Source organism: Haliotis cracherodii, unplaced genomic scaffold, assembly GCF_022045235.1.
Source record: "Haliotis cracherodii isolate W230 unplaced genomic scaffold, xgHalCrac1.p SCAF_34, whole genome shotgun sequence".
NCBI classification, from domain to species: domain Eukaryota; kingdom Metazoa; phylum Mollusca; class Gastropoda; order Lepetellida; family Haliotidae; genus Haliotis; species Haliotis cracherodii.
Genome location: NW_027266291.1, coordinates 562,943 through 573,911, shown reverse-complemented (window position 1 = coordinate 573,911; position 10,969 = coordinate 562,943).

Below are 10,969 nucleotides of genomic sequence, written 5' to 3'. Positions count from 1 at the left end.
GAGTAGATGACACTGCTTCAACCAGATACCACTGTCGGGTATTTCCGCGCTTCGTACATTAATCTTACAGCTAAATGTCATGTGCATGTCAAGATTCTAAAATGAAGCGTGTGCTACAGTGTATGAGTGAGCGAAAAGGTTGCGTTAATTATGGTTTATGGTCGTCACCCCAAGTTACGCACAGACTGTGCTCTGGTATTAACAAACGATCATTATTTTGATATTCGAACCCACTGTCAACGGATCCGGGAATCAAGGCCTCTGCGCAACGTTTAGTGTCATGTCGTATAATGCCGCAAACAGCCAGCTGATCTCACTTTGCAACCACATGGTACATGTGTTAGTAGGACAAGTTCAGTGAGGCCAAGGTGGTGTCTCCACTGGAGTACTTTAACATGATACACTCGGAATTTCCTAAGGGAGCATCCATTTGTTTTCTATCGGTGTGGGTGGGAAGTTTTTTAAATGAATATTTTCTCCAGAAATATGTCCCATATAAATAGTTTGTTGGCAGTGGTGAAAAAAAACATGAATAGTTTGTTTTGTGGAAAGTACTCGAACGTCAAAGTTTTGGTGTTAATAGTGAAAATGAATAGATTGTTTGATTGTACTCATTAAATTGTTTAATACAGCTGGGAAAAATGTATTGTTTTAAACAAAATACAAATCAAATGAATGGTTCCTTAACGAGTGGAGGACTTATGGCAGCAGTATTGCAGCTTCCCCACGACTATCAATGTTCCCGTCTGGGAGCATGATTTCCGTACTGGAGTGCTCCGGACTCGCGGGATTTAACACTGCTTCCGCTTTTTGATTACTTTCGTCACTAAGAATGAATGTCACTTCCTGTTTATGTAGGTGACCTGTAAAGTGAGTGGCTGCTGTGTATGTAGCCATAAAAACACCAGTTATAGTAAGAAAATGTGAAATTTAGAGACTCCGATGGATTATCCAACCTATATATGCACGTTCACCATTCATGCTGTACACTGATGATTACTAGCAGGGACCTGATGCACATCCAACATACCCCTGGCTGGTTTGCTTCCTTTCTTAAATATGATTTGATGACATTCTAGGTCAAGGTCACTCAGTATGAACAGACGTTAAAGTTTGTGTACACCGCAACTTGAGTATTTTTAATTGGAATTTGATGCAATTAGGTAGACATTATCGCTAGAACAGGGCTTCGATGGCCTCATGTTTTGGGTGATCTCCGTGTAGGGTCAAGATCCCTAGAGTGAGTGAGTGAGTGAGTGAGTTGGGTTTAACGCCGCTTTTAACATTATTCCAGTTATATCACAGCGTGTCAGCTTAATGTGGGAGGAAAGCCCGAAGTGATGCAGGTCTCAGACGTTTACCACTTCGGGGAAACCAAGGAGCACGGGTATGGTGCTGACAAACCTAGAAACATAATCGGGGCGAACCGGGATTCGAACCCACAATCATAGGTTTCTGGCGTGCCCAAGGGACGCAACTCTGCATAGCGAATCGCGGCGCCTTAGGCGACTGGGCCACCCGTGCCCCCCAAGATCCCTAGAGATCAAATTATGAACATGGCTTAAACTTCTTGACTTTCGAAGCATTTTCCGATCATTTATGACCGACTCTAAGTAACTAATTAAACACCTATTATATGTCACATAAAGTAATCACAGTTGATTGTATGACAATGAAGGTAAAGCTCACTCTATGTGAATTAGGGAAATAACTTGTTAACGCGTTTACCCTTTTCGCAAACAGGTGGTGTCATCAGTGATTTTCCGTGGTCATTCCTTTAATTGTAACAGCAATTTCACCCTATACGTCAGACGGAATCTGTTTCGATGGATAATCGAGACTGGTTATTCTCTTGCATTAACAATATATTTTACCTGTAGATTGAACCGTGATAAATTGATTTTGTAACCAAAGCTCAGCGTGAGCTTTCAACTTGTTAATTTATTGCCTTGATATCTACAGATTGCCTTGATATCTACAGACAGATTGCCTTGATATCTACAGATTACCTAGTTCCACGTGGAATATCTCCACCCTACCATGAGTAAGCAAAATGCGAATTCTATGGGGTCAGCAAATATTTTCAGTACAACAGCCTGGGTTCAGTTCAATGTTTCATTTCCATCGTACCCGTGAAGATCCGGGTCAGAATAGGTCTTCAGCAACCCATGTGACCACGCTTGTCGTAAGAGGCGAATAGAGGGATCAGGTGGTCAGGCTCGCTGACTTGGTTGATGCATGTCATCGTATCCCAATTCCGTGGATCGATGCTCATGATGTCAATCACTGGATTGTCTGGTCCAGACTCAATTATTTACAGTCCGTCATGAGTGAGTGAGTGAGTGAGTATGGTTTTACGCCGCTTGTAGCAATATTCCAGCAATATTACGGCGGGGGACACCAGAAATGGGCTTCACACATTGTACCCATGTCGGGAATAGAACCCGGGTCTTCGGCGTGGCGAGCGAACGCTTTAACCACTAGGCTACCCGACCGCCCCTACAGTCCGTCATGATATAGCTGGAATATTGCTGAGTATGGCCTTAAAGAACAAACAAACAATTTCCATTGTGTTTTCTGCCCAAACTTGTTTTGCCACACATCCTTTTAATATCGTAATAACCGCAAATTTGCATTTTCTAACGTATAATAGTACATATTTTCATACTTATTTAAAATCCTTGCCGATTATGACTGAACAAGAAGTTCTATTCTTTAGATATTAGTTTCCGTGGTGATGCGGACGTCAGATCGGCTGTTTCAGCATAGGTGGTTAATAGTGATTTTGATACACCTCTGACTGACCAATCGGAATCATGTAATTTCAAAATTAGTGTTAGAATTTGGTTTAGCACCTAATATCCATACAACTGAAGTTTCTAAACTACCATCCTTTCTTTATATGTCATCTGCTTTATGATGGTACCGAAACGAAAGGAGTTTTTGGCTACCGACCTTTCACACCCTGAGCAGACACTATCCGCTGGACCAAAGAGGCGGTGACAATGCAGTGGAAACAGACATATTATTCCAACAATTATGTGACCATCTCGGAGCGTGTATTATAATATTGAAATCAGCACGTACGTACCTCTGGTGGTGTGCACTACAACTTCAGTCCATTGTGCTACTAACAAGTGAACAAAATTTCTTCTGGGGTTCTGTTTTATGCATTAGCAGAGAAAACACATTGCTGATGGATTACCATGTTAAAATTCCCTTTCGTGTCTCCCTTGTGTTCACTAAATGTATTGAGGAAAGTTACCTTTGTAAATCGGCTTTATGAGCATTTGGGATAATATCTTTATCAGACCACGTGACTGGCATTGGGCATCGATTACAGTTGCCACTTATATTTTTCCCACAATTACAATCCATAAATGTCCGAATTTGGGATGCCTCATCCTTCCCAAGTGCAAGAGTAAGGCAGTTGTCCAACTGGCGCGGGATGTTTCACCGTCAAACCACAGGCGGATCCAGTGGAGGTTCTACGAGATCCACGGGGTCTACGGGTCCGCCCTTGAAAACATGTTATATAAAAAATAGTCCAGTTAGAGTTGGAGTCATATAGTTCTGACGGCCCTTGAGTCCTATTTGATTTCAAGCATTTAAACAAGCATGTATTTCTTACTCTGTGAATGGTCGGTTTAGATTATTTACGTTGTTGGAATGTTCTGTCAAATGGGAATCCAAATTATTGTCGAGCATAGTCGAATAATCGAATACAGTGCCACAGACATACAAAAGATTTTAAATGTTTACACCACTGTTCCACTGAACTACTGTGTCAGACTCTCGTCTTTACTTTCAATACTCCACAAGGCGGCTTGTAAACGTAGTAAACGCTGTACCTATTGCACGTGCTGTATTTGGTGCTTAAGCATCATTGTTTATACGCGATTGGGGCTGTACTTAGTAACCCTTATGAAGAAAATAAATTATACATGCGCATGCCTTTTCGTGCAGTTGCAGACATGTGCTTTTGAACGTTTGGACAACTGGGTCGGCCGTGGATACCGAGGAGTAGTCGGAAGACTTTCCAACGCAAAATCGAGAGTTCTTTAGCGTCACAGTTCGAATTGGACGATAAAGAAGATTTTAAACTTACAAATTAGCACGAAAATATCCGTTTTGGTGAGTTAGTCACTGAGCATGAACCTCGACAATGTCAACGAACGCAGATCCCGAAAAACGTGTCAGTGAATATTCGGTGGTGTGGGAACCTCTTCGATAGTTGGGCGTGTGCAAGAAATACCACTGTAAACAGTTATGAACAAATGTATACATTCCCGCACTCTCAATGAATATAACGGGTGCAGTGTTATATTTCTGGATGTGTAGATTCGTATGTGAAGTACGAGGTCATTGAATAATACATGTGTCGGAATATGGAGATATCTTCATAATGAATATTAACGTTACGACTTAAACCTTTCTGACCAAGAAGTAGCTACGCCTGTCCATTTCTGATCTACACATATATCGCCACAATGAAGAAACTGAATTCTGATGGGGTGGGTATCGTGAAGAAAGAAGCGGAGCGAGTTTCGCCTTAGCAGGATGAAAACTGTAGGATACAGGAATGCACAGTCACTATATGACGCAGTATATTTTTGGATTACGAGCCACGGCTGAACATTCTAATCTGCAGATTGATAATTTGCACTTTGGATCCGCTATGCAGGGAGAGAATATGGGTTTCAAAAAGGGAACCTGTAAGAATAATCAAGGACTGAAACAAGGTGGCAACATTGCATTAGGGTAGATTATTATTTAAATGTTTTATTTGGTAGATCACAGTTTGCAGGTATGAAAATATCTAGTTTGTAAATATTTCATTACTGTTAAGATATTGTCATTTGTGGACTGGTATGAGACAACCTGGTGATATACACCTGTTTCACAGTTTCGCTGAAAAAATAGGAATTGTTATACTACAGCCAGGATGTCGGTGAAGTATGTCAAAAATATATATTTCGAAACTTCCTGGGAGCCCCTATCAGAGCGCAGGTCCGTCAAAAATTTATATTTCGAAACTTCCTGGGAGCCCTTATCAGAGCGCAGGTCCGTCAAAAATTTATATTTCGAAACTTCCTGGGAGCCCCAATCAGAGCGCAGGTCCGTCAAAAAATTATATTTCGAAACTTCCTGGGAGCCCCAATCAGAGCGCAGGAGAAAACGTTAATTGTGTTTATTCTATAAAATGTATAACAATATGACACCTTCATACCTTAAAGATCTTGTACCTCACTCTGTCGGGACAAACGTAACATACAACCTTAGAACCGCTCACAATATAACTACGTCTCTATTACGTACTAAGTTATATGAATCCTCATTTATACCATCCGCGATCAAATTGTGGAATACATTACCTATTCAGCAAAGGAATATTGAAACATTCCCTCGATTTAAATCCAGTTTAAGAACAGATAGTCCTACAGTTCTATCTCTCTCCTTTCCTTTCTGTCATTTGATTTATTAACTGTAAATAAGCATACATGTAAATCTATGGGAGAGGGCGTTCTAAGTTGTGATAACTTGTGCCCAATCCTTTTCATGAGAATAAAATATGTATAAACTAAGTATGTCAAATGTCAAATCTGTTGAATCTGCAGAGCCGAAAATCTTGACGAGAAATTTCCGGTCGAGTCCAATCCCGGGAGCTCAAGCTGATGTGGATCCGTCCTCTTCTGCCAAGAAACGCGTCATTATTAAATAATTTCATACTTTGAGGTTTACACTGTTTCTTTCATGCTGATTGGCTGAAGGGGTAGTCACGTAATCTGATATTTGGAGTTCACACACCTGGGAACGGACAGAAAAGGTTCACACGATGTGAACAATTTTTTGTGAAATTGATCGTGTGAACTTTTGCCTGAACTTCTTTCCGGGGTTTCGCCGAATTCTCGATCGTTGTTTACGATCAACTCGATTTTCCATTTTCTTTTTAATACCTGCATTTATCAGCAATATTAGTATTTTAGTATTTTTGCCTGGTATTGTAACATTTCAGCGGACTTATAAATAAATAAATGCTTTGGTTCTGGTGATTGATTTCGCCTAGCTGCTACATTTAACAAAATGGATTCTCCTTTCAATACTAACAACGCAAGTAAAGAAAATTATTTCTGTAAAATTACTGATCATGAGGTGAACGAAATTGATTTATTGAGCGATTTTGACTTTGATGCCTTAAGAATTGTTTTCGGAAACGACAGGAATCTAGTAACAATGAAAACAATGTCGTATCCTGCTCAGATGTGGCCGCTGACAGAGCAAACGCGACTGCTCGTGATCAATCCCAAACTAAAACCCGATTTACTATCGTATCGGGAAAAACATCTAAGATTTTAAGAAAACATAATACATAAACATAAATTTTTATAAACAAAACAAAAACCTTGGCTATCTGTTTTACTGATTGGTCATCGGGGACGAGAAAATACCCCTAAACGGAATTAGAAATCTACTATTCCGGCTTCTGAGTTGGCCGACCTTCTCCGTGCATTCTAGGCCGAGAAGCGGCGGGAGAATGTCATGAGGAGAGACGGGGCACAGAAATGAAACGGGTATCAGGTCATACAGTAGGTCCATCTCGGGTGACAAGAAACACCAGCTAAGCAAAGTATTTCAGCACACTCGTCAAATCCCAAACTCCAAATATAACATACCCTGACATTGAAAATTATCACAAAACACACAAGTTTCAGAGCACTCGGTTCAATCCCCACCAGTCCATTCCGCGTCGTCCGAATTGGTTTGCGATTATCCAAACACATGCAACACATTCACAAATCGGTGATATTCCCAATTTGCTCGTGTCATGAGAGGGTTCATGCGTCGGGGTGTTTTCCATAACTGCTCCATAAACGTCATTTTCAACAGCAGTAATTATAAATTTCATCCTCATGCTCCCGTTCGACTCGAAATGCACCGCTTTACAAACTTATGTGACGTCATATATAAACCGCGCTTGAAGGTTGACCTCGCCTCGGTGCATATGTTTGTTCAACTTCCTGTAACCTATTTTTAAGATTTGATTTATCCCAAATATTGTTTGTAAATTTGTTCAGAGAATGAAATTATGTTGACATATTTCAAGATTATGTTGTATATATTCAAAGAACTATTTTTCTATGCGTAACTGAGTATGAGTGGGGAAACGTATGTGACCGGGAGCCGGCAAATACCGACAAAATAACATTGTTGCAATGTTCTTCGGCGAAACCAGAGGACTTCAAATTTAACCATACATTGTAACGATATTATTCGGCGAGACCAGTAAACTACAAAGTATGAAATTATAAGAAAACGTCAGTTTGGATGGGTTCATTGAAGTGTGAACGATTTAAAGGCGCTGGTTAAACTTCGAAGGTTCACACAGTTTTACCAGCGCCTTTAATCGTTCACACTTCAATGAACCCATCCAAACTGACGTTCAATTCTTAAATATTCAAATGTAACTGATGATTCACTCGATGTCCTTATAAGTCTGTGGCATTACAATTCGTCTGTGTTGTTTGTTGTTCTGTTTTTATTGTCTTGTTGCTGTGATGTCTGAACCTAATAAGTTCCTGCTGTAACTGTCTATTTGTAGTTAGACGTGTAGATGTATCATTGATACACGTACACCTTTCACTGAAATCGACAAGTGAACCGGGCAGTACACTCACACTTTTAACAAAGAAACCCATGGCAACGAGACCGGGAGAAGGGTAGAAACATGGTGATTTTACGACTGTTTCTCCCTCTCTCATACTAGTAATAATGTTGATACACTGTGTTACGTGTCGACTTCCAAATTTATAAAACGTTACCAAGAAATCGATAGGTAAAGGAATTCAGTGTGAATCCAACAAACATCATTAGATTGTGTTCATGAATGACTATCAAATTGTGATGATACCTGGGCCTACTTGCACAAAGCGATCTTAGCGCTAAGATGATCGTAACTCCCATCCTTTAACATACTAGGCTTAAGGTAATCTTAGCGCTTATATCGATTTGTGCAGGTGGCCCCAGATGTTCGCGTAAAGGCGAGAGGATCCTGCCCCACTGGTGGTACCCGTCACAAACACATGCAAAAGGCAAGTCAATTGTTCACCTGAAAAAGAAACACTGGTACATATGGTACAAGTCTAAATAGGAAATTGCATCGGACATCATTGTCACTGACACGTTACTATTATCCTGTACATATGGAGTGGTTGCAATGTGCGATCTGACCACCTAATGTCTATATCAATGCAACCATGACGATGTAGGTCGTAATATCAACCATTGGTTTGCCGCGTTCAGAAAACGTACAAGATGGCTTCCCTCTATTCTACCATGAAGTGAAGCCGTCCCTGATGAAATGATATAACTTCCTACACAAGGAAATTGATGGATTCAGCACAGTGTGGAAGGAACTTGTCAAAATCATAACAACACCAATATCCAACCAACATAAACATTTGTGTTGTGATAAGACTTGTTTTTTATTCAAGACTTCAAGTTCAGAATTTATTCAAGCCATGTTGAAAAGGATATTGTGATAGACGTATTTTAAACTGGTTATACTTTCCTGATTGCCCCCCACACAAGGAGTAAGCGCGTGATCTATTATCAGACATCGTTGTTTATAGTCACATTACCCACTTGGTACGAGTGATACATGTAATAACGCTGTAAAATGTGATAAACTGCGATGAATTGTAACAACACTATGGTAAAGAGTAAATTTCCGACGAAATACAATTGTGGTAAACTGTAATTATTGTAATGTGTTGAATGGTAATAAAATGCATTCAAACTCTCACAACTGCGGTATGTAATAACCGCTCACATAAATTGTAATTGAATATTATCATTCATATAATAGTGTTATAATGGTATTTCCAAATATATACACAAAGGTTAACTCCACAATCGATAGGGACCGAATTAAATTGTAAAATTAGTAATTGACCACACAAGATCAGTGAATAATCAATATGTTACATTGATTCAAACAAGACAATACGATGGGTCCAATAACCTAACCACAGCAATAAGGAACAGGCCCTGTAATTAAGTATATGCCCAGAGTTTTGTCACTGTCGACTGGCTTGAAACAGGTCTGTCTTCGTTCTTGAAGCCGGAATAGTGTTGTTGGAAAATGTTTTTCAAATGTCAAATCCGCACAAGCCTTGCAGATAAGACGCAAGTCCTGTTTTAAAAGGCCTCGATTTAGTCCTCATGTCGCTCTTATAGAGGTTCAGCCAACATTCTAGAATCTTTCACAGTTAGAAACTTCTCAATCTCATTAAAATCAGGTCTTAGTTCTCGCTATCACTAAACAAAGATCTGAGGACATCCCATTGCGGTTTACGTCAGAACGACCTTTCATCCGACCAATCAAAGTGTCGTTTACCAGATCATGAAAGTGACAGTCGAAATGTGTTTTCTAATCAGGCAACCTCGAAAACGTTAACATGGGATATTCCGAACGAAAGTTACGGCCCGTACGACTGATTCCGTCAAACTTATCGTCTATCTGTCGCATCCGTGGGATAAACATTTGAACGGAGTGGGCGTTGCGCAGTATGTGGGAAGCACTGCTATACAATCTCAACCATATGTAAGACATTCCTGAATGTTCGTTTGTTCAGTTTTCAAAATTTAAATAGAGAACTGTCAACATATCTTTCAAGCGTAGTCTGAAATGGAAGTCGCCAGCTCGAGAAAGATACTTTCTACTTGGCTGATGTCGACTTCTGGTTAGTCATTTCAGTGGTCGGTCAAAGTTCGCGAAAGGTCGTTCTGACGTGACCCGTAATGGGATGTCCTCCGATCTTTGTTTAGCGACGCCCTTCGAAATCTCCGCAGAAAGAGTGTTCAATTTTACATGTGCATGAAGTACGATCACGAAGAGCAAACCATTTTCAATCGCTACATGATGGTGGTAATGACACTGGCTACATTATCCTATTATAGTGTGATATTTATGTGACAAGGAACAGAAAAACTGTATCAAGGTTTTTGTCTGGGCCTACGTGGGAAGGAAAGGGTTCGAGGGAGAACATATTTTCTCTCATACACGGTACAATAACCATATATAAATTTAAGACGTTACTATCCACTATCGTGCTATTTTGTTTCCCCTCAAACTACTATTTTCAGATTTAGGGGTAGGCATGTCTGCTACCGGTGGACTGCCTGCGGACATATCAGACCAGCAATGGCCAAAATTATGCTGATCTGTTTAGGTACGAGCGTGAAAATATCACGGCTAAATACACCTGTGGACAAGTCTGTTGTCACCATGACTGCAATGCACAGCTGTGACTTTGAACTCCTTGGACACCCGAATTCACGGGATTTGTCAGAGTCCAGATTTCCACCTCTTCCCAAACTTGAAGAAAGAACTGTCAAACAAGCGTTTTGCAAATGATTATAGTGTAATTTCTACTATAGAGGACAACCGGGAAAAATACATGCACTCCAGCATCGTTGTCAGAAATGAGTCGAGGGGGTTATGTTGAGAAATTGACAACCAACTACATCAGCGTAGTCCATCATAGTTCTGCTCAGAAGTTTTCAGCCACTGCGATTCAATAGGGTTGGCGGACTCCGAAGCAGCCAGTGTTTTTAACTATGAAGAGCTACAAACATACCGTCTATATTTAACCGCTTGCTGCTATCTGACTTAAATTTTGGGTCGCATTCCTACGCACTAATTGAGCATTTGTATCACTTAACAAAATATATCATTTGTAACAGGTGTAAGCCATTCAGAGGCTCCCCAGTGCTTCGTATCAAAGGAAAAAATGTGTTTCATGCAACCAGTATTGTTATGTTATCACATGGTGCCCTGAAGCGGGGTAATGAAACTGAACAGGAGGGTACCTCAGCAAGCAATAAACATTCCGTATGTTTTACCACCCATGTTGTGTGTAATTGTACAAACATACACTGTTAAATAAAGTTATGTAAGTCATTAAAA